This window comes from Protopterus annectens, chromosome 1.part1, assembly GCF_019279795.1.
Source record: "Protopterus annectens isolate FY-2018-M chromosome 1.part1, PAN1.0, whole genome shotgun sequence".
Taxonomy (NCBI): Eukaryota; Metazoa; Chordata; order Ceratodontiformes; family Protopteridae; genus Protopterus; species Protopterus annectens.
The window spans coordinates 324,178,420-324,200,143 of record NC_056726.1 but is presented as its reverse complement, the minus strand read 5'-3'; positions in this window follow the sequence as shown (position 1 = coordinate 324,200,143).

Genomic DNA, 21,724 nt, shown 5'->3' with positions numbered 1-21,724 from the left:
AGAGTGATTCAGAGAGCTATACAATAGTATTTGGGACATGAGGTAGAAAAAATGTACTCCATCTTTTGACAACATTAACCAATTCACTTCAATGGAAGTATGATGGTGTTAGCACATTTGAGGGCAAATACTCCAAAGCTGACTATGTGCCTTTATGTCCAGTTGACTACACGTGTGTGTGTGTGTGTGTGTGTGTGTGTGTGTGTGTGTGTGTGTGTGTGTGTGTGTGTGTGTGTGTGTGTGTGTGTGTGTGTGTGTGTGAGCATGTGTTTGTGTGTGTGTGTGTGTGTGTGTGTGTGTGTGTGTGTGTGTATGTGTGTGTGTGTGTGCGTGGGGGGTAGGATGGAGGATATCTGGGCTGATAGAAGGAACATAGTTAGGTCTAACTACATACTGTTCAGTTTAGAGACATGATAATGAGACATTAATCACCTGTTGCTCAGTGCAGTTTAGTATGTCTCTGAATTGCATATTATTACAATTGCACCACTGGGCAGTATGGAGTTATTCAATTAGCACTGGTAGCAGTAACCTTCCTGAATTCCAGGGTTCATCTATTCAAGTCTCTCACATTTTCTATGCAGCATTTTTTTAAATATAATTATATTTTTGTTCAGTATATTTAGAAGCAGAAGAACATTACTAGCATTATTTATAGCAGATCATGTTCAGATGCATTGAATGATTCATAGTGATTGTGATATGTCATTTGTGAAGATCAAACTGATTTATACAATATGCTTGTGTTACAAATGTATTAGAACTGCATGTCATGTGTATATCAAACTGATTTGTACAGATGTTTGTGTTGAAAAAGTATTTGTAAAGTACTTGTGTTTGAAATGTATCCACAGTGTGCCCTACTGGAGAAAAATAAATTTACATGCACTATTGTAAATGCTTAAATGTATATGTTTTAACAGAGGAAACTGAAAGGTTAACCTCAGTCCAGAAAACTTTAAAATATATCTAAAATTAAGTGAATATATGGGCTAAGCCATAAAGATGCTATTTCACAGGTTTCAGTACAGCAAGAGACACAAAGTCTGTACTAGGAAGCTTTCTGTATTGTCTTTGGGGTGAACTAATTACTATTCTGGAAGTGTGGAGGTATGAAATTATTTTATGGCTTCCAGCACCTGCCACAGATCTGAGCAAAAGCCCTTGTATGTGCATTTTTACAGGTAGGTGCAAAATCCTGCCAGCTTCCAGCAATGGGGGTTGCATGGGAACTAGAAGTCAGATCATCTGAAGTGATGTTATTCTGCAAGCTATCCCTGATGTAATATTTTAGATATTATTTTGAGAAGTCTCTTAGTGAGACAAAGCATTCTGTATTCTGTCTTGTGTCTGACAAAAAGAAGCACCATTCACCACATCATCTGCCTTGCTCAATTAAGTAAGTAAGTAGGGAATAGTATAATTATCTTAGATTCAGTCAAGAATATGCTCAGATCTGCTCTGAGCTACAACAGAATGGCATTAAATATACTGATCCCAAGGATATTGCCAATATCCTGGCAGATCGATTTAGTGCCAACTTCACTCCCCTCTCACCCCCCAAAGGACCCATCTCAATGCCAAATGATTGGCAAATTTTGATAATCACAGCCACACAGGTAGAAACAGCACTCTCCAAAGCTAAGAATACAGCATCCATGGGACCAGATGACATCCCAGGCTGTGTACTACATGAACTACAAAATGAACTGGCACCCCACCTAAGTGTCATGTTTAATCATAGCCTCACCTCAGGCTTCGTGCCCACTGAGTGGTGCATATCTACAGTTATCCCGATCCACAAGGGAGGATCCAACTTGGATCCCGGGAACTACCGTCCCATCAGTCTGACAAGCCTGTTCTCCAAGAGCATGGAACACATTATCATGGAACTTATAAACAAAGACATTGGCAACCTCCAGACACTGGACCCCACCCAGTTTGGGTTTGTGAAGGGCCGATCTTGTCTCCTGAATCTGATTGACTTCTTTGAATTGGTCTCCAGAGCTGTGGACGAGGGTAAGGAGGTCCACACAGCCTATCTGGACCTCGCCAAGGCCTTCAACACCATCCCCCACTCTGGAATCATAGATAAACTTACTAAGCTGGGCATAAATCCCTACATCACTCGATGGGTTGCCAACTGGCTTACTGACAGAACCCAGACTGTAAAAGTAGCTGACTCCAAATCTAGCTCAAGACAAGTGACAAGTGGAGTACCTCAGGGTTCAGTCCTGGGATCACTCTTGTTTGGCATCTACTTCTCTGAAGTACAGACCAACACTAAGGGACTCTGGCTAACAAAGTTTGCAGATGACTGCAAACTGGGAGCCATTATTGAATCCCCAAATGATGTGGATATTCTACAAAAGGGCCTTACAGAAACAGATGCCTGGTGCCAGAGCCATGGGCTCAAGCTTAATGCCAAGAAATGTATAGTCATCCCCTTTGGAAAAAACATGTACCCATGAACTACCACATAGGTGGCAGGACACTAAACATTGAAAGTGTGATGAGAGACTTAGGGACACAAGTGGACAGTGGTCTCACTTTCGATAACCACATTGCCACAGCAGTCAGGAAGTCCTTCTATGTGGCACACCTCATCACTAAGGGCTTTTCATCCAGAAAAAAGGAGGTCATTGTCCCACTGTACTCATCTCTCATAAGACCCATTATAGAGTATAATGCCCCATTTGGTATGTACCTCACAAGACATCTGCAACAGCTGGAAAGGCCACAGAAATACCTCACTAAAAGAATCACAGGCCTAAAGCAGATGCCATATGCTGACCATCTAAAAAAACCTCCAGCTATACTCTGTGGCATATCGTCTACTCAGAGGCGATCACTACTTAACATACAAGGCCATGTCAAACCCTGAGCTGTTGGACATGCTCCACTTAAAGAAATCCCAATCCCTCAGAGCCACACGCTCCAGGGATCTAAACCTTATCATCACAATGAACAAAACATGCTGGAGGGATAGGTTCCTGACCCAGAGAATCCCCATACTCTGGAATAGACTGCCCATACATGTCAAGCAGAGCACCTCATTGGCCCTCTTCAAAAGGAACCTTGATGATTAGATGGGAGATAGGAAATTCTCCCTGGGGATCATGTCAGTCGCCCTGCTAGACAGGGGCCCAGAGAAGTAAATATTGTGGGAAAAAATTTCCAGGGAATTATTATGGCTAGGCTTGCATAGGCCTTAGGGCCGATAGCCTAGTACCAACCTATGAACCTATAAACCTATGAACCTATGAATATAATAAAGCTTAGTTTAGATATTGCTTTTCTTTATCTGTCTGAGCCTCTCCTTCAATGTTAATTGTAAATATTTCCTGTAATTCTGAACTCTGATGTCACTATGAATATATATATATATATATATATATATATATATATATATATATATATATATAGTACTGTGTTATTCTTTTATTATTTATTAAGTATATTTAAACCTTTCATTGTGGCTGATCTTTGTTGAGATGTTTAAGTTTGGAGAGTATTTGCATATGTATTTGGTGACACTTTGTGGGCCACTCCTAACAGCCTTGTTCTTTGTCAAACAATCATTTGTATTAATATTAATTTCACTCAATATATTAGATATCCTGTGAAGAGCCTTAAAGTAGCTGGCAGGAGTGTCTCGGCAGAAGGAGGCATAGCAAGTAAACCTGTGCCAGCCTTTCCCAGGTGTGTGTGTGTGTGTGTGTGTGTGTGTGTGTGTGTGTGTGTGTGTGTGTGTGCGTGTGTGTGTGTGTGTGTGTGCGTGTGCGTGTGTGTGTGTGTGTGTGTGTGTGTGGTGTGTGTGTGTGTGTGTGTGTGTGTGTGTGTGTGTCTATCTGTGCAAATCAAACCTCAAAGAGTATGTGTGTCAGCTAATTGAGCAGGGACATGAAGCACTGGTTGAACACACAAGGTGCTGGAGGTCTTGGCTTATACACTCAGCTGAGATCTCAGCTCTATAGCTGTGCCAGTGGGGGGGTTTTAGTGAGGATCTGAAGAAAGAGGGAGAAACCAGCCCCAGACTGATTGTTTTCCCTGTGTGCTCTTAAGGGAAATTGTGCTTGATGCAGAGAGCTGCATCTGGAGATACAGTGTGTGTACCTGTTATCCTCCTAGTGAGCATCCCCCACTGGTACCAGTGGTGAGGACTGAGGCTCCTTGATTTCTGTCCAAGAAGTGGTTGGGCATCACAGTGATCAAAAATGAAAAAGTGCTATTACAGTATGATGCAGCTATTGGTATCATACAATATGTACACGGGGCACAATCTCTAGACATGCAATCTCACAGATGTAAATTCACACAAAAATAAACTTCACACTGTTTTATTTTTTATACACAACAAAACTAAAGATTCTAGGATTTTAGAAACTCTGCAAATCTTATAGGTAATTTGGGCAAATATGTTTTTGGCAATGTGAAGTTTATTTGTCTTGACAAGCAAACAGACACTCTAATGACCATAACACACAGGTTTTCAGAGGTTCTCATGCTGTGAATTCAAATAGCACCTTAAGGTATTGTCAGTGCTGCCAAACTGAATAAAGCCTGTTTTCCTCAGATAGCATTTAGAGGTTCAAACTAGGCTAACTGCCTTTGTAAGCCTAAACAATTACCCCATGTGAGAATCAAACCCTGCACCTTGCATATGGAAGGTAAACACCTTAACCATTATGCCATTCTCCCACCCTATGCATTGGCAATTGGTACTATTTCACTTTGGCTGTGTGTTCAGATCCAGAAAGTTACTTGTTCCCATACAGCTGCTGTCAGTGAAACTGATAATTATCTTGTATGAAACGTTATTTGGTGAGACTGGTTCTGGGTTGCATTACAGATCATCTTTTATAGAAGACAAAATTGTCTGAAGACAATCTCAGGTGAAAGATTGCCTAGCTCAAATTACTATGGAATCACCATCTAAAGGCAAAGTAGTGCCACTGTTATGGGGGTTGGAGCTGAAATATCAATGGCAGGACAAATATGACTTGATCTCATTGGTTCTGGACTACCTGTAATGGTACCTCAAGGAGATTTGAAACACTTAAATGCTTAAGTGATTTACTTGGTGGAAAACTGGTCATAATTACAAAATTTATTTTAATGCTGGAGATGCCAACACCACAAGAGGTACACTTGGATCATATTTTAGCGTTGTTAAGCTATAACTAAGTATAAAGTTGTACTTGGGCATCTCACTAGAACTGAATACCACCTGATAAAGGAGCTATTTTTATGGGCATCCCTAGAGATGTAACAAGTAATAAGCCACTAAAGAATTTAGTTTGGATTTTAACTCTACTGGCAAAGAAAGTCATTACTATGCACTGGAAATCTCAGACCTCCTCCAGCAATAAAGACTCTAGTGAAGCTGGTTCAAATACGTAGATGTGAAGAAACTGGATTCACTTTATAGCATAGAAATACTGAATCATCAAAATTCAGTATCACGAAACTATAAAGTCAAATCCTCTAAATGCCGAACATGCACAAATACGAAACACAAAACCCCAAATCTCCAAACTCCCATCAAACACACATCACACACAACAAAACACTTACATGCACCAGCTTACATACCACCCAACACTTCCCTACAATAAACATAACACACACTCACACAACCAAACACATACACACACCTACCCTTAGTATATGCAGGGGGGCAACCCCCCCCTGCACCCCCCACACACACCCCTACTTATATATACTAACTCCAAGGGCGCACAGCACTCCAAAACACACAAAACCCAGCATCGCACATTTCACAGCCCCCTGCACAAACACACATCACATACACACAAACCCCAGCACTTTCAACACTAACACATTCACACTGCACAGCACCTACCCTAACCCACACCTCAAACACCCCAACAAACTCAAACACACACAAACCCTCCCCTAAACCTCAAAACCAGTACACCTACCTAACGAGCGCTATCTGTATCACAGGTTCAGCATAATCCATTCGACACTTCCGGATTCGTGGTTTCCGTCCGTTCAAGTTTACAGGCTCAAAATTCTAAAATTCGATATTTTAGCATTTCAAGCATGTAAAGTGAATCCAAAGAAACTACATATAGAATGGCCAAAGACTAAAGCAAGATAAGAAATAGTTATACTAGGACAGATATTCATAAAGTTCCATGAGACGAGAATAATGTACAATTGACCAGCCCAGTCGGGGCATATTTAATTCATTCACAAGACTTTCAGTAATAGCAGATTACAAGATATTTCTAACTAGTATCCATGGAAAATCAGCATATGACAGCCTAAGACCTAACTGTTAAGAGTGTTTATCAGATGCAGCAAAACTACACATAATATGTTTTCCATCTCAGTCACTTTGCAATAGACACTGTTGATTTTTTTACAGAAGTACAACAAGTGCGCATAATAAAAGTTTCTTTTTTGGAGGAAAAAATAAATTGCGGAGACTATTTAGTACAGTATAGTAGGGAATATACAATCACAGCTATTAATGATAAAACCAGGAATGAATTATATTTTTACAGATGAATTGTGATTTCTTTTATTTTCAGGGACATTTTTGATTTTGCTTCAAAAGATTCCTCTGTCTTTCACAAAATGTATAATTTTGTGACAAAAAAAATCAGAGTTGCTGTTATTAAATAATGCTAAGTTACTTTCAAGTTCTGTAAGTTGATGGTTATTTGTCTGTGGTGTTTTACCTGGAAAAAAATAAATAGATCACTTAAAAATAACAATAATGGTTAGCACTATAGTTTTAAACAGTTTATTCTTCACAAAATGTATATTAAAGCAAATCATCTTGCTCATCAATGTCTCTGACTTTAGGAGTTTGACCTTCATTATGTTTGCTTGTGCTCCTGTTTCCAGAGATAAGCTATGATTAAACTTAATCTACAGATTTTTTTTAATCGCAAAACAAAGGATTAAAGCTCACCAGTCATACTTTAAAAAAATATGAGACATGGTTATTTAACTTTTTGAAGTGTGTTTATTGAATATTAGAGAATAAGCGACCTGTAGATTGCACCCTGATTGAAGAATGAACATTCTCCAGTAGGGTGTTAATCTACAGGTAATGCCCACTGAAAAATTACAACAACCCTTCATGGGAGCATATCAAGCTGCTGTGGAGCTCAGACTGAAAAAAGTCTAACAGACGCCCTTATTTTACACTCATTAAGCAACGCTTTTGCTGTTTAGCGAGTGTAAAAGAAAAAAGAAAAAAATTAAAGCAATAAAGCTTGCGTGTGTGCATGTGTTTATGTCTGTGTGTGAGTGTATGCATGTATGAGAATGAGAGAGAGAGAGAGAGAGAGAGATCGAGCTATTATTTTACCTCGCTAAGCAGCTCTTTTTTTATTTAGGCAATGTAAAAAAAATGAAACATAAAGTGTTTTATCTGTGTATCTGTGTTTATATTTCTGTCTGCATGTGTGATCAAATGCATGCGTGAAATCAGAAGAGGTGTGTGTGTGTGTGTGTGTGTGTGTGTGTGTGTGTGTGTGTGTGTGTGTGTGTGTGTGTGTGTGTGTGTGTGTGTGTGTGTAGGTGAGAGAGAGAGAGTGAAGAATGAGAGCAAGAGAGAGAGAGAGAGATCGAGCGATCCTTGACAAGTAATGAATGAGAAGGTAACTAATTCCTGATCCAATACCATACCATGCACTGAATAATAAAAGAAAATCATAGTGCCATAGAAAATGTACTAAGGTTCCTCTCCCCTAAATGCACTGCACGTGAACAACCTTAACAGTAAAACCATCCTCAAGGAATGAGCAGCAGGACCAGATATCTTGAGCTAAGAGGTCATTTTCTTATTCACATGATCATTTTAGCCTATGCTTCTTCAAGCAAATGGCATTTTACTCTGCATTTTTTCATGGTTTTATATGAATTTTAACTGCTACCTTTTAAGCTTATCATTTTAGTTTTTTTGTCTCTCTTGTGGTTTATTCTTTTTGTTTCTTTTCATATGTATTTCAATAAGGAATGCAGCTTCCACATTGCAACCACATCTCTTTTAGACTTGCAATACTTATAATGGGTGATAACATCTCCAGAACTGGGTCTCAGGATATGACTTACAAACATTCTTCCTCAGGAGGTACCTCTTAACCTCTTAGAGCAAGGTATCTGGATAAGCCTAAAATAAACTGTAAATAATTGTATCTCTTAACTTGTACCTGGACCTTTTCTCCCAGGGCCTCTGCTGAAAATGGGCTACTTGTCCAGTCAGACCCCCCCCCCCAGTAAACAAATCTCAAATAAAAAATAATAATAAATAAAAAAACAGGGGACAAAGGCTCAAAATAGGAACATATTTTAAATGTTGCTGTTACAAAATCACAAAGTTACTTGAGTACTAGAATTTTTGTTAACATGCATTTTCTGAAGCAGAGGTGTGTGTGTGTGTGTGTGTGTGTGTGTGTGTGTGTGTGTGTGTGTGTGTGTGTGTGTGTGTGTGTGTGTGTGTGTGTGTGAGACAGAAAGTGAGTAAGTGAAATCGACCACTGGCAGCAGTGGCAGTAAAGAGGTCTGAATACCTCTGGAGCCTAAAATAAAGGGGGAACAAAAGCTCAAAAAATAGAACAGATTTTAAGTATTGCCCTTATAAAATTACAAACTTTATTAAATAAAAGGATTTATGTTACCATGAATTTCCTGAAGGAAATAAAAGTATGTCATTCTTTAGTAACTTCAATCTCCAATGACTGGAACAAACCAAATATTTTAGGAGTAAGAGACCAAAAAAGTAAATTAAGTACCTGGATTATATTGTGGTTGTAAAATGCTTCCTCCAACACTATTTACATATACTACAGCAAAGTTGAAACATGAGGCAGAGGAAGTAATTTAAATCAAAAAATATATAAAAAATAATACAGTAATAAAAAAAAAGTAAGCAACACACAACAATTTTACAGACAACCCATTCTCTAAGCAATAATGCCTTAAAGGCTATGTGTTATTTTGAAAATAATGCCCTTGCAGGGGTGTAGAACACCTGGGCAGGCATTATTTCTACAATAACACACTCCCTGCTGGGCATTATTGCTTGCCTAATCACAGCAGCATCTGACATTTACCATGAAAGCAGATGGGACTCCAGGAACAACAGTGTTACACTGTCGCTTCACATGCAGCTGAGTGATTGCAGGCATGCCTGTGCAGACTTTAGTCAAATTTAATGAGACTCATTCACTCCAGGACAACTGTTTTGGTGTGTATCTTTAACTCCTAGTGGGTGTGGCCTGAGCCTTTAAAAAATGAAGTTATCACCTTACAATTCTAACAAATACTCATTGACAGAGGTCAAATATCAATGCACTTGTGTTTGCCATCATGTATGCTTCAAGATAAAATATTATGAAACCTTGTATGTAGCATAGTTTTGGAATTATTAATGCAAGTATGAACAAGTAACATTTGACCCCTAGAGGAGCAGTAGGAGGTAACTGCAGATGCACCTGGAGGCGTCACTTGGATGTAATGAGTAGGCATTCAGTGTGCATTGCTGCCATTTTCTTTAACTGCTATGGAACCTATTGATGTGGCTGGTCAGTTCAGTCATGCATTCTTAAAATTTCCTCTTTAATGTCCTTTATCGTTCGTGTGTGTGAGTATGATTTCACACAAAGAGTTCTGAACTGATTTCATTTTTCTGCTGGTGTAGCTTTTTTGGGAATGTAGAGTTTATGTACACTTATTCTAACTTCTTTGCAGATCTTACCCAACACATTGTTCACATCTTTTTGAAAAATGGCAAGGTATTCAATGTCAAGATTAAAGATAGAAATGGGGCAATACATTTTCAAAATGAATGTCCAAATGGCTATGTTAAAAATGACTATTCCACTAAATATATAGTGAATGCATATTCTTGTAACTTTTAATTTATGCAAATGTTGTAGTCGAATGAATTGCTGGGCTGCAGATGAAACTGAAGCGGGAATACAACTTTTAAAACTAACTTTCTTTGCAGTACTCTCTGCATTGACAAGGTGAATAGGACACATTCCCTGTAGGCATAACAGTGTGAACAGTGAATGTACACAACAAGGGTGCCACTTTAAAAGAAACTCTGACTTTCTATAAAAGAACGCACTTAAGATCCAGACACATTTGGGAGTGCGGTTTAATTTAGTTTCATAGCAGAATAGTTCAACAATAGAATCCCAGTGCAACTGGCCACACTTGATGAAACAGCACAACTGACATAGGTAGCATAATTTATACCAGAAGGCATTCAGAAGCCACGGTGGTGCAGCGGTAACGTTGTTGCCTCACAGCACATTTGATTCTCGGCTGGAGCTCCTTCTGTGTGGAGTCTGCATGCCCTCCCCACAGTCGAGTGGCGTTCAAAAGATAAGCGTAAATGGGCGTGCCTTCGTTGAAGGTTGGGCGTCGAGCTGGCACCTCGGCACCATAAAAATCTACTGCCAGTCATTAGCGGACTGGAGTTCTGCTGTGGCGACCCCTAACCGGGAAAAGTCGAAAGAAGATTCTGTATTCCAGAACTAAACACAGAAGCTTAAGATCCATGAATGACTAATGGTATATTAATACAGCTCACACATTAGCTATTTAGGACTTCAGGATTTCTAAAACTTTTTTCTTTCTTAATGCTATGCTTCACCAATGAACACCCAGGGTACAGTGCATCTTGCCAATCAGAGTATGGCAAGTTAGTCAATCTACTACAGTGGGTCAGTTTCACTATAGCTCACCATATAGCACAGCTGACACATAGCAAAATTTATATCAAAATGCATTCTCTGTTCCAAAAGTGAACGCAGAAGCTTTAAATCAATGAATGGCTAATTATATATTAATTCAGCTCACACATTAGCTATTCAACTATTTAACTAAAGATAAATCTGAAAGAACAATTTATTTAGCAAATTTGAAGAGAACAGTATCTGGCAATAATATAAAATCATAAATATATTTACTACCCTGGATGTTAGTGTTAATGCTCAATAAAAGTAAAGTGATACTCGCTGGGACACTGGTCTCACAAATAAAGGTTCAGAGGCGATTGACCAAAAATAAGTAATTATTTTAATGAAATGATGAAGGGCACATACAAGGGTGACCGTTAAATCAGTGGTTATACTTTAATTACAGAGTGAGAAAATAAAAATGTACAAAGTACTCAGTTGACATAATTATCATTAACATTTGCTTGAGGCTGTTTCAGTAAAATGTGAATGATGACATTTAGATTCATGGCCTTTTGATCCTATAGCTCATATAAGATTAAGGTATGAGCATTTACATTTTAAGACATTTTGTAAGCTTAACAAAAACAGCTGAAAGAGTAAGTAAATGATTTTACTTTAACAATGCCATGGTGACTGTGTTTTAGTAAGAAACTTCTCCTCTATCTTGTGATATCAAAGCAAAATACACTGTTGTCACACACTGCATTTTGTCTAATGTGTATGCAACTAATAATGCATGTTTGGGGAATGGGAAATTTTAATGAATGCAGCTAAATTTAAACAGAATGGTATATAATAAGTCAGCAAGAAATATTCATAAGGAATAAAATGAACAGTGAGAATAATAAAACTGCATATTAAGGACAAAATAAAATCTCAGGCTCATCATTCATTCACAGAATGTAATGAAAAGCATTTAGAAAAACTATTCAGCACGTGGAGAATACAATAGTGTACTATGTAACAGATAAAATCTGTTATCGCACTAAGAATGTAGGAATAAAGGTTCCCCTACAGTTGCTCAAGCTGAAATTGCTTGAGCTTCAGTAGCACATTGGAAAAAAAGATGAACGGCGTAACACCAAACACTATTTTTCATTGGAAATCATTGCCTGGATACGCTTGGAAATCGCACCTGCAATGATCCACTTGTTTTTGGAGAGTTCTTCCTTCTTTGAGTTTGTACAACAATGGAGTTGGTAAATATAAGTTTGGGAGTGTAAGGGGATAAGTCCCCTGTAAAAAAAAAAAACAACTAAAATGACTTTTTCACTTTTCTGAATTGTGCGCATTTTTTTCATTCATTTATTTTGTTGTCCTTCAGGAAGTCAGCATTTTATAGTAAAACCAGGGCTAAATTTGCTATATAATTTGAATGCAGATTGGAATGAAGTAATGAAACAAAGATTTATATGAACACAGTGTGGTGAGAAGTATTTTGAATAAGAAAACAAAGACAACATGCACAATCCCTATAAACAAAAACTGTGATATAATGTACAACAGAGAAAGAATGTATTGGTCACCATACAAAGCAAGCTAAAAATTAAGTGGCTAAATTCAGAGATGCCATCAATACTGCATATTTGATATGTTATAGAGGATGCCTCAGATGTAACACTGACAGATATATGACTAAGAAACAGAACTACATGTTATATCAATGGGTGATCAGTGCAGTCCAGAATGAAATGCATAGTGTACTGAGCAGCAGCAATGTATACCTTTCTTTCTTTGACACACTAGTTGCCAGAGATACAGGCTGTTTTGCTCTGCAGGGCAGCCTGACATGACAGCAATGACACATTTTTTTCTGGAGGAGTGAAGAAATTAATCTAGAACATGTGCAGTGTAGCAGACTATGTGCCCAGTATGCATAGTTATAACAGAGATGGTGGTTAGGGTGGTTCAAATGTGTGATGAAGGGCATGTAGTACAGAAAACCTGACACTATACATAATCATGAGACAGGTAGCTGCTAGGCGAGTCTACTACGTGATAAGGGTGTGCTGAATATCAAAGCATGAACCCCAGATCTTTATGATGCATTTAGAGCATTAAACACTTTAGAGGGATTCTACTGTAAAATGGTATGAAGTGCAAAATGTGGTGCTTCCTACACACACACACACACACACACACACACACACACACACACACACACACACACACACACACACACACATATATATATATATATATATATATATATATATATATATATATATTTATATATATAGGGTCTGGTATAGGATGTATTAAACATCTTTTATTACAGGTGCAGGTTTGGGGAACAAATCGTGAACCTAACCAATTTCTTTAATCCTACAGCAAAAGATATTTTAGGTATCACACAAACCAACCCCTCACATACTGCCCCTCGGATTCACTAATCTTCCATGCAGGACTAGTTTAGTCCTGCACGGAAGCACCCATTTAGGAGCAGGACGGCAGCGAGCCATGCATATTTATGAAGGCACACTGCCCGAGCTCCCAGCCTTACCCGGAGCATGTACGAGTGCAAGGGGTGTGTCTGAGAGCAGAGCTCTCAGAATAAACACACCCCTGCAATATAGAAAAGCAAAAAGTGTTAAGAGATGAGCAAGATCACTCATAGGTGTCCGCATATCCCCACCAACAGTTCCCCATGTTTACAACAGCAACAGTAATGAAAAAGTAAAGAAACCCTTTTATTTATTTTTTTAAACACCGATTAAAGCTAACTGTAGGTGCGCGGGTGTGCCCATTGCTTAGCTACAGTTAAAGCAGCTTAAAAGGCTGAAGAGGATAACAAGGAAGATATATGCAAATGAAGCAGCACAGCAATAGTGTAGTGGGCAGACCATCTTCCTAACGAGCAGGCATTCCTGGTTTGAGTCCCACTGCAGCATATTCCATTTTCCATGTGAAATCAGTATATGAACTTTTTTTTGCTGTATAACCTACTAAATAGCATTTAAATGTGAACTGGAGTACTGCATTAAATGCACATGTGAAGTGTCAGTGTCATAACGAATAAGGCACTAGTAAGCAGATTTAAGCAGAAATAAGCAGTAGTACGCATATATAAGCACTAGTAAGTGCGTTTAAGTGCATTTGCGTGGGGGTAAGCATTGCCTACACAGATTCATCAAAGTAGAGGCTAACTGAGTGTAAGAAACTGTAACCGGAAATTAGCATTGCTTAGCTCCACGCAAACCCACGCACACCCGTTTAGAACTGCTTTAAAGTGCCTTAATCACTTTGTACCCAACGGCCCGTGTTCTGCCCAGCAACAAAATAAACAGCTTCTGCATGGCTCGAACTCAGGACCCTGTACACTACAGTCACAGTACTTAACCACTAAGCCAACACAACAGTACATAAGAGTACCCTGCACACTATACACAAAGGGATTTACCACTAAACCATGGCAGATATACATAACTCTGATGTTTTCACAAACATATCATCCAGCACAATCAGTCAACAGTACAGGAAATGTAGTAATATCATACCACACAACCTGTTAATGCAAGAAGTCTGGACAAAGTGTGCCACAATGTGGGTACAAATAGGGATATATGTCAACTACTGCTCTAATACACTTAAAATGTTGCTAGTTACACAGCTATATGTATTAGAACACATATGTAGAAGGAGATGAAGTCTGAAACACAAAAGTGTCGGCACTAGTTACTGACTTCAATGCTGCGATCATCCATGTCAATTGCCAAGAGAATGAGGTACAGGCCAAAATATGAGTCAAACATGCATGGACATATGGACAGATATATATCTGTAAATGTAGACAGATAGACAGTTATATGTATATATATATATATATATATATATATATATATATATATATATATACATAACTCACAAATAATTATATAACATTAATTGTATATAGAAAGATAAATATGTTCATATATATATATATATATATATATATATATATATATATGTGTGTGTGTGTGTGTGTATGTGTATATATATATATATATATATATATATATATATAGATATACATATATATATATATATATATATAGATACATATATATAGATATAGCTATATGAGATATATATATAGGTATATACACATATACACAGACAAAAGGTATTAGTAGCACATATGTAGAAGTAGTGTGGAAGTACTAGGTGCAAAGTATATCCCTCAGCCACAAGCCCTGTAACTGGCACCTGTGAAATGTGTAGTGTGGCAACCATTCCCACAAATGATAATACTTACATTAAACATATACCCACACACAATTCAAAGGACATGACATGACACACAGGCATGCATACACAGAAAACCTTTATTTGTGTACTATACAATAATGTATGCCAGTACTTACACCACATACATTTTGAAATATGTAATCAGTGATGAATGCAAGGCTCACACAAAACAGTAAATGCAAGCAATGTGGATATATACCATACTATGCTGTCCAGGCCAAGGCCTTCAATTAGTACAACAGTAGACACAGGATTTGCCTTCAAGATAAGTAACAATCAACAATTACAGATGTAGTTCAGCAGCCTCCAATTACACCCTGTAGTCAAGCCCTAGGGGGAAATGTAGCACTTGTGGTAATGTCACAGTATCTCATACATAACATTGCTTAACCTAACATCTCGCTATCACACTGAATGACTGAACATTGTGTAACACTGTAAGCTGTAGCCCACCACTGTTCCCATGGTGGAATGTATGAAAGTGTACACCCTTACACCTCAATGTGTCTTAAAATGTATATCCCTGAAAAGGTGTCACAGCCTAGGTTAATGGCATTGAACACCCCCTACCCCATAAAAGGCTGTACCACTCACTGACCTCTGGAATGCACAAAGGCACATATGTGTTGTCCAGCTGTTGCCCCCATATATATGGACTTTGCCCAACAGCTGGTGTGGGAGTCCATGACATGACTGGGATGATAGCAGTAATGCTAGCAGTAAATAATGATAGGCCATTACCTAACCCCTTTCTGTATCACAGCAGGACAAAGACTGGCATATATGTGGAGGACAGAGGCAGGAACACAGGACCATATTTGCATTATTGCTGTTACACACCCTGGAAATTGCGGGTGTTACAGGATTTGTTGCAGCATAACCTTATGCAGGAATTCGACATTGAAATACAAATGGATGTAGCCATGTACTGACAGCACTCAACAGACAGAATGCCACTGATATATCTGGGACAATACCTGTGTGGTGCACAGCCAATCCTCTGGCTATCATATGGATAGGCCCACAGTTGAGAGCTATGCAGACAGACAACATTCCATGCAAAAGTACCATGTACACAGAAACCCTGTAAGACCAGCAAGATACAATGCACACAACAACACTACTCATGCTGTCTGTAGGTCTGGAACCTTACCCAAATGTGTATTTGGCCTGTGTCTGCAGGTTCTGCTGTAAGAGGTATTGCTACCTGCTGTCTGTAACACTGATGTCCACACACAGGAAGGATGTCCTCCATACCTGAAAGGTGAAGGGACAACGCCCACAGAAGTCAGCAATTTATAGTACTGGGTTGCCATGACAGTGGTTATCTGAAGTACTACACAGCAGGCTGCATGCAATTAGCAACCGGTGGACACTGACTGGTGAAGAGGTCATCACCTGATCATGTGCAATACCTACAAAAGCATGCTGCAATCAATTCAAACCAGCTCAATCACTCTACTGGAGAGACTGAGAGAGAAAAAGAAAAAAAAAAAAACATAACAAATTAAAAACAAATATCAAAGCTCAGGGATTTGTTACAGTGGAAAAAAACATAAAAGGTATGTGAAACATATATGAATTTACTTGCATGTAGTATATGGCATAGAATAATAGGATATATAATGTGAAATGATTTATATGTGCCATCAGTAGTTGTTCCTGTAATGATCTACTCAACAACTGCTCTGGACAATAGTGTGTTTCCCTGTGGGCAGTGGGATATGCCTGTCAACTGTGCAGATTAGCAGTGAATGACAAAGATGTGACCCATGATATCTGTGTTCTGTACATTACTGTGGCCAATGGCTGGTGGTGGAATTATTACTGCCATGATAGACACATGGGTGTGAGAGCACACCACCTGCAGGACAGTCATGTTAAAGTGTAGCATAGCATGCCCAAGCCATAGCAGTATAATATGTTTATCTAAAATATGTCACCATATATACCCCCTAATGTTAGTCTGTGTTAACATGTGACACCTGTCTGTGTTGCAGCAAGGCAGAACAGTTCAGCTGTGAAGTAAAGAGAGTTACAAGAGTGTGGACCAGATGTTAGTATGCACCCCACATACAGATAAATATAAGTGTGATATATATTCACAGCTGTGAATGTCTGCAGAACCACGGACAGTTATACATATATATATATATATATATATATATATATATATATATATATAGGTATATAAACAACATGCAAAAGTGAAAATGATATCTACACATATATGCATATATGTATACATATATATATATATATATATATATATATATATATATATATATATATATATATATATATATATATATATATATATATATGGATCTACTACTATTCACCAAAAGCACATTTCATCGCACACTTTTCACCAAAAGCACAATTCACCGAAAACACATTTCACCGAAACACATTTTACCGAAACTGATATATGGCCTTTTCCCCATTGTAGTGCGATCCTGGAGTTAGTATATATAGTAAGGGGGGTATGCCCCGCACATATTTTAAATATTTTCAATTATATACATGGATATATGTAATTGCAATATATTACTGTTCTCTGACAATAATATATACATAAAATATGTGGGGGGGACGAAGACCCCCACACCCCCCTTACTATATATACTAACTCCTGGGTTGCACTACAGTGGGGAAAAGTCCATATATCACTTTTGGTAAATTGTGCTTTCGGTGAAAAGTGCACACTAATTTGGTTTTTGGTGAAATGTGCTTTTGGTGAATAGTGGGTAGTTTCGTTTGAAATGTGGAGGCCATTGAGCCCCCATATGGGAACAAAGGGAACATGGTGCCCACCCATGGACAGTCATGACAGCATCTACATGGTCATAAAGTTGCCTGGGCTGTGGGCTGAGCAGGAGGAACATGCATGTCTAACCTTGTGTACGTGTACCGCATGCCTCCAGGTGATGTAGCACATACCCCATGTCTCTGTGGAGCTCCCTATGCACCAGACCCTGGACCTAACTGTGGGTGACAGACATATGTCTGTGTGCACTCCTTGGTGGGGGGACACCATCCCCTGAGGTGGTTCCACATGAAGGTAGTGCCAGAACAGTAGATAATGAGGTTCCATGGTGGGTTGCAGATGTGATATGGCCTGGTAACATGTCCACATTAGGTGGAAGCGGTGTTCCTGCTGGCAAATAACCCCTACACATTCTGTGGTGTCACTGTCATGGAACATATGTGGGTTGTAATAGTCCACACAATCCCAGAACATGTCCAACAGCATGCATAGATATCCCCAATAACACAGAATGGCAGATGTGTAGTAATCACATAGCAAGCCTACCACATGCATATGTGGAAACATAGTGGCAGTGACAATGGCATGCAGGTGAAATACTCTGTAACAGCCCAGCAACTGCAGTGTCCCCACAGGGAGCATGTCTATAAACACATAGCAGAAAGTGTTGTACAACACAATATATGTCCCAATGGTAGATAAACCGGAGACATACCACTTGCATTGTGTGAACATTAAGTTGGAGCTGATATAGTGGCAGAAGACTGATATGTGTATTGTATTATGGTAACCGTGCCATATGAGTTGCTCAGACATATTTCCATCTTTATGTCTTTCAGGGACAATGGCACACCCAAGGAATCCAGCATGCAGTGCTGCTGAGGATGACATCATACTCACCAGCCTCATCGAGCACTATCAGCTGCTGTTCTCCAGGATAAGCCATGACCAGCATGAGTGCACTGCCATGTGGAATGATGTGGTCCGCTGGGTAAATGAGGTGGGCATGCACAGCTGTACATATGAGCAGGTCCGCCATCATTGTAGTGACCTGCTCCGCCATGTACATCGCCGTGCTGCTGCCATGTGGGGTGACCACCTTGCAAAAGGGGGCATAACATCCACCCCCCATCACCAGAGTTGAGGAGCTGCTCATGAGCCTGGTGGCACCTACCCACCCACAAGAGCTACAGTCATATACAGTCATGGTGGTGGGTGCTACCCACAACATGGAGCATGCAGGTAAGGTTCCAGTAGACCACTGTTGTGTATGCATCTGTACAGGTAGACCATGCATATTTGAGATGTGGAGTCTGTTGCTGTGTAGTACTGTTAATCAGTTGTGCATAATCTGTAGTACTGTGGACTTCAGCTGTTGTTTTGCTGTAATATTGCACTCACCCTGTAGCAATGCCACAGCTGTGGCCACTGACATCAACTCTATCTCATCCCAATGTAGGCATCTCTGGGATACCAGCAAGGCAGCGGCCGGATGCTGGTGAGTAGGGTTTAAGGTCATGCTTGGCAATACACTGTGCATGTCATAGCTAAGGTGTAGGCCATGTACACATCTAACACACCTACCCATAATGCATGCTATACATGTTCACTGACAGTGCACACACCTCACTAATGGGATTACCAGCCTCAAACACATGCAATACAATACACATACCATCTCAGATAACTGTGGCTACACTCCGGTGCACATTGCCCAGGCACAGCTGACATCTGCCTAACATACACAGCTATGTCATACAGAGAGCAGTTGAACATGCTACACATAAGGAAATCCCAGTCCCTTTGCAAACACACACTCCAGAGTTCTAAACCTCATCAACACATTACACAGAACATACTGGAGGGATAGGGCCCTGTCCTGGGAAATTCCCACACTCTGGAACAGGCTACCCATTCATATCGGGCAATGCTACTCATTGGCCGTCTTTACAAAAAACACTTGACAACTGGATGGGAAATGGGGAATTCACCCTGGGTAGTACATCTGTGCCACAGCCTGACAAGGGCACAGGGGAATAACATTATTGGGTGGTGCATGCCTGGAAACCCCTGTGGCTAGGCTTATGTAGGCCCCAGGACCAATAGACCGGTACTCATCTATTAACCTATGTGTACCACAGGCAACATCAGCCAAGGCTCAGTACACATATGACCTGCATAATGGTGGGACATTGCCAAAGCCATGTGTTGCAATGTGTTCTGATGTACCAACACCATGTTGGGGAAGTCCAGGAAGTTGCAGTTATGATACATGCACTGCACAATCCACACCTCACCCCAACCCAGGGATGACATCCCCATCTGTACAATGCTGGTGCCACTGTACACCTGCATGGTTGCCCTGCATTGGCAGGGAATATGCCAGTACACATGGTGTTTCTAGTTTGGGATACTGCAATATGACACATGTGTAGGCCACAGATGTCGAGCATTTGCAATGTAGCAGGAGATGATAATGGTGTGTCATCCTAAAACACAACAGTGCACTGGATGGAAGAGACAAACCCACTGAGAATGGTTGTATCTGCACACAGTCATGGTCATGTAATGTGACAGACATAATATGACTCCACAGCACTAGTGATGGTACTGTATGACCTCCAAGGGCTGTGCATGTGTTTAGCAGGCAAACATGCAGGTTTGGGGAACATTTACAGGCCTGACTGACCAACTATGGCTCATGATGATGGCTCATGCTACTATACCCCTGTCAGGTATTGTGACTGCAGTAGTACACATAGCAGTTATTGCTACACACCATCATGATATGTGTGTGCACACATATGCACTCACAAATGGTATGCATCCCAATCAGCATCTGCACAACTGACACATATGGCTTGTAATGCAATTGATTGCCTAGGTCATATGTCACATATCAGGTATGTGTAGTGTTGCCATATGCAGTAGTGTTGCGCCATGGCATGTCATGGAAGAGAGTGCCATGTCAATAATGGTATGTACACTCACCATAGGTACAGTACATTGTGTCTGTGTTCGGTCTAATGGTATTATATCACTCATACATGTACCACTAATGATGACATCTGTGAATACACATCAGGAATTCAAAAAACACATGTCCACATATAATCCAGAAACAGACAGAGGCTGTGAGCAGCAGAGGAAACATAACTGACACACAGATACACATCCTGCAATGGTGTGTACACCTGTGAGGTATGGTGTACAGTACATGCCAGGGTGCTGAACAGATGCACAGCAATGTTGTGGACATGGGTGCAGAGTGTTCCGGGGGGAGGGCCATCACCTACTAACAGAAGCCATGCATCACAGCCATGTATAATGTTGGTAACGGGGATTGACTACAGTTGCACTGCATGCTGTTGAGAACCAAATTTCCTGCATGCTGACATGTGTGTAATTACAGGTCTGTGTGTGATAATGTACTGCACCATCACCTACTATTGTGTGTGTTATGGAGGTACTGGAGTTGTCTGTAGATGCTGCCTGGTGGAGTGTATGGGTTGTCATGTATGTTGACTGCATGTGTGTATGTTTGTGTGTGGCCATGTCTGCACACGTGTGTGTGTGTGTGTGTGTGTGTGTGTGTGTGTGTGTGTGTGTGTGTGTGTGTGTGTACTGTTTAGTGGTGATGTACAGGTCTTACAGTCTGTTCCCTGTTTTCCCCTCACTGGTGGCGAGGTGGGGCTGGGTCCCTCCCGCAGGGAATCTGATGTCACTGATACAGACAGTGACCATGAGGATAGGTGTGTTGAGGCACAGGCAGGCTCATCAGGGTTTGCCGCTGGGCCACCAGCTGACATCCCACAAGTATCCACCCCATTTCCGCACACAGTCACACTGCTTCTACATACCTCATCACCGTTGGCCTTAGCTGAGGGACAGTCTATGGTTGGCATTGGCCAGGACAGTGTGGAAACTATGGCATGTGTCTCTTGACACAGCAGCCATAGCTGGATGTCCGGCAGGTTACCACATAGAC